Below are 4,225 nucleotides of genomic sequence, written 5' to 3' on the forward strand. Positions count from 1 at the left end.
CATGCTGTCTCGTGTTGGGCCCAACGTCCTCTTTGAGTGGAATATAGGGTTCTCCTTCACTTCCTGTCCTAAACTTGTCTGCGTTCCACACCAGAGGTGACTGCATCTCAGCTCTGAACAGTCACTCCCTGGACAACGCAGGCCGCACGGCTTTTGAATCAGCTGTTGGGCCCCAGCCCAGAGGGAGCCGCAATCCCTGGACAGCTACACCTGGGCTTTTTAACCCACTCTAGGGGATTTAGACACAGTGTCTTTCATGATTTACCCACCTGCTGTAACACAAGAACACAGGGTGATCGTGAGAAATACAGGGCCCCTGCTGGTGGAAATGGGAGTCAGAGGCGCTGCGTCGATTTGAACGAGCACAGACTTTGACCCGCTTCTTTTTTAATTAAACACCGTGCAAATGAGCTGGTGGAACTCACTGCCACATGACGCCGAGTGAGGCTCAGACTTCAGCAGGGTGCAGCATATAGGCGGCTAATAAGAATAGCCTCCCAATCTTGACACTGTTCTGAACGTTGAACCTCAGAACCTTAAATCCACGCAGCCAGTTGGACTTTGACTCCGTGGTAACGTTCCCTTTGTTGCCGCAGCCTTTATCGAGATCAGAACCCCCGTCGTGCCCGGACACAGCTCCCGCCCCAGCGAGCAAACAGTCTAGCAAGACAAAGGGTGGGGAAACTGAGGCAGAGAAGCAGTGAATTGCCTGGGGGGGTCAGCCAGTAGAACCAGGAATGGAACCCAGGTGTCCTGACATGCCTGTGTGGGCGAGGCCATGCTGTCTCTGCAGCAGGGGCGGGGAGGGCACCCCGCTTGCTGTGAACTGCGTAGGTCCTCCTCCCTCCTCCCCCCACCCAGTGACTCTGCTGGTGTCAGTTCCTCGAATTGCCTTTTATGGCTGGCCGGCTGGAGTTGCGTGAGAGGGAGGGCAGGAGAGCGGGAATGGGAAATGCGGCAGCGGGGGGGGGTTCCTACTCAGCAGTCCCAGTGGGCCAGGAGTGGGGAAGCCCAGGACTGCGTGCGTCACATCGCTGGGGTGGGTTTGTGGGGGGAAGGGGGGCCTCCTGCAGGTTCGGGGCGGAAGGCCCCAATGTGTTCTCACACCCTCACCGAGGCTGACCAGACAGCAAGTGTGACAAAGCGGGACAAGGGCGGGGGGGTAATAGGAGCCTATATAAGAAAAAGCCCCAAATAGTGGGACTGTCCCTAATAAATCGGAACATCTGGTCACCCTACCCCCACCCCCATCCTCAGCCTCCACCCCTCCCCTCCCCACGGGGGAGAACAGCGTTGAGCTCCCACCAGGGTGTGCCAGAGGGTGAGGCAGCCCTGCGGGTGGGGCACCCCCCCCCACAATGGCCCCCCAACTGCCCCCTATTGGCTCCACAGCCACCCCAGTGCCCCCAACCTCCCCGCACGTGGCGGCTGCGCAGTAACACCCCGCCACCCCCACAGTCGCGTGAGTTTCCTACCTGGAACGTCACTCTATGATCTGCAATAGAAAAATAAAAAAACCACCAGTCAGAGCCAAATATAGACACCGCAAAGTGCTGGGCCGGGGAGGGCGGACGCTGGGCCCTGCGAGGAGGGGATTTCTCTTGGGGTTTTGACACCCCACAGCCTGTCCTCGGCGTGGGTACGGCCCCAGGGTGAAAGGGGCGGGGAAGCAGCGTTTCGGGTGGTAGCCAAGACCCGGCTTTTTATAGATTACAAGGCCAGAGGGGCCCACACGCACACACACCTCCGGAGAACACAGACCAGAATAACGCCTAGGAAAAAACAACCCGTCTTGATTTAATAATTGCCGGTGATGGAAAAATCCACCACAACCCCCTGGTCAGTGGTTCATTACCCTCCCCGTTAAAAACAGACACCTTATTTCCAGGCTGAATTTGTCCAGCGTCAACTCCCAGTCGGCTTGTGTTACACTCAGCCTACTCTGGGCGGGGAGGGCTCCCGGGTGCTTAGGCCAGGGGGCCTGCAAGTAACAAGTCCTGAGTTCTCGCCCCAGTTCTGGGAAGCAAGTGGGGACTGGGGAAGGGGAGATGGGGGTCCCGTCATCTGGCTCCGGTTCAGCGCTCTGTTCAGCCACAGAGACCTTTCGCCGCTTGGTGCCTCAGTTTCCCCACCTAGCCAATGGGGTTAGTGGCCCTGCCCTGCCCCACAAGGTGGTGGGAGGATAAACCGCTTCCAGATTGCGAGGCACCCAGACACCACGGTCCGTGGAAGTAGCTAGGAGAGGGGAGGTCAGTGACCGTGGCCCATTTGCGCCTCCGCTTGGGGATCCCTAATTAAGTTTTTTTCCCCTGTGCGTGGTTCCGAGGACGCTCGGAGCCAAGCTGAGCCCAGCTAGACTCGTCTCACCCAATGGGGTTCGAACCGGCGACCTAGACGCGCCCCATGGAGGTGGGAGATGGCGCTGAGCAGCGTCCAGGGTGAGAGAGGGAGGCAATACAGGCACAGAAGCAGGGTGAGGGGCTAAAGGCACCCCCAGAAGGCTCAACCTTCTTCTATGCTGCAAAGGAGAGCCCTACAGCCAGGCTGGCGTGGGACAAGTGCCCTGAACCAGAGAGGGTCCAGGGGATGGCTGGGAGCGCCCCGCTCCCACCCCTGGCTAGCTAGACTCTATGTTGTTCCCCTGAGGCCCAGCCGGTCTTTGTGTGTCCCCCAGGCCCAGCCGGTCTCTGCGTGTCCCCCTGGCCCAGCCGGTCTCTGTTTGTCCCCCTGGCCCACCCGGTCCCTGTGTCCCGTTTCCTCCAGGCCCAGCCGGTCTCTGTTTGTCCCCCTGGCCCAGCCGGTCCCTGTGTCCCGTCTCCCCCAGGCCCAGCTGGTCTCTGTTGTCCCCCTGGTCCAGCCGGTCTTTGTGTCCCATCTCCTCCAGGCCCAGCCAGCCTCTGTGTGTGCCCCAGGCCCACCCGGTCCCTGTGTCCCGTCTCCCCCAGGCCCAGTCGGTCTCTGTTTGTCCCCCTGGCCCAGCCGGTCCCTGTGTCCCGTCTCCCCCAGGCCCAGCAGGTCTCTGTTTGTCTCCCTGGCCCAGCCGGTCCCTGTGTCCCGTCTCCCCCAGGCCCAGCTGGTCTCTGTTGTCTCCCTGGTCCAGCCGGTTCTTGTGTCCCGTCTATCCCAGGCCCAGCCGGTCTCTGCGTGTCCCCCTGGCCCAGCCGGTCTTTGTGTCCCATCTCCTCCAGGCCCAGCCAGCCTCTGTGTGTCCCCCAGGCCCACCCGGTCCCTGTGTCCCGTTTCCTCCAGGCCCAGTCGGTCTCTGTGTGTCCCCCAGGCCCACCCGGTCCCTGTGTCCCGTCTCCCCCAGGCCCAGCCGGTCTCTGCGTGTCCCCCTGGCCCAGCCGGTCCCTGTGTCCCGTCCCCCTGGGCAGGCCAGGCCAGGAGCTGCAGTTTCCCACCGCACATGGTCCTCTAGCAAGGAGCGCCTCCACCCGCCCCACTCCCCAGCTGTGCCGTGGGGCTGGCATGAAACAGGCCGGCAGCTCAGCCAGTCTCCTTCCCTTGCCAAGGCAGCTCTCACCCCTCCAACCCCCCACCCCTACCGTCCGCTGACAAGCCCAGTTCCCCTCCCTAGAGGAGGAAAGCAGAAGCCGCCCGCCCGCCCCCCCATCACGGCCCTGGCCCTGGCCCTGGCCCGGCCCCTACAGTTGCGCCACCACAGGAACTGAATGTGACAAGCTGCTGCAGAGAGAGCTGGGGGCCACTTCCCCTTTCCATTGCACAGGGGAAGCTGGGGAGGCCGCTCGCGGGGGGGTGTGCAGCAGACGTTTCTGCACAGGGGACTTACACAGGGTCACGTCACTTTCTCCGGCCTGGAAAGTGTCAGCAGGTGGTAAACACGAGCCCCACAGGCAGTCAGGGCGCCTGGGTTCCATTGCTGATGCTGGGAAGGGAGTGGGGGCTAGTGGTTAGAGCAGGGGGACTAGGAGCCAGGGTGCCTGGGTTCTGTTCCCAGCTCTGGGAGGTGTCTAGTGGTTAGAGGGTGGGGGAGCTGGGAGCCAGGACTCCTGGGTTCTATCCCTGCTCTGGGAGGGGAGTGGGGGCTAGTGGTTAGAGCAGGGTGGTGGAGGGGGGAGAGGTGCTGGGAGCCAGAACTCCTGGGTTCTGTTACCTCCAAAGCTCCCGCACAGTTCGGGCACCGTCTTCCAAACAATATTCCCACAGGGACCCTGCCAGCTGGTCTGGGAAGCATCCCAGCCGACAGCCCCATATCTCACGTCCT

At 61.8% G+C, this 4,225-nt stretch overlaps 1 long non-coding RNA gene across 1 annotated transcript; it reads right to left on the minus strand.

Annotated features, from left to right (window-relative positions):
- Positions 1 to 349: 349 nt before the first annotated feature.
- On the minus strand, positions 350 to 1,638 carry LOC128826696 (uncharacterized). Its single transcript, XR_008442870.1, has 2 exons — positions 1,476 to 1,638; positions 350 to 660 (listed from the first exon to the last, which is right to left on the minus strand). It is a non-coding gene; the product is annotated as an uncharacterized LOC128826696 (long non-coding RNA).
- Between the last annotated feature and the right edge of the window lie 2,587 nt (positions 1,639 to 4,225).

This window comes from Malaclemys terrapin, chromosome 20 (genome assembly GCF_027887155.1).
Source record: "Malaclemys terrapin pileata isolate rMalTer1 chromosome 20, rMalTer1.hap1, whole genome shotgun sequence".
NCBI classification, from domain to species: Eukaryota; Metazoa; Chordata; order Testudines; family Emydidae; genus Malaclemys; species Malaclemys terrapin.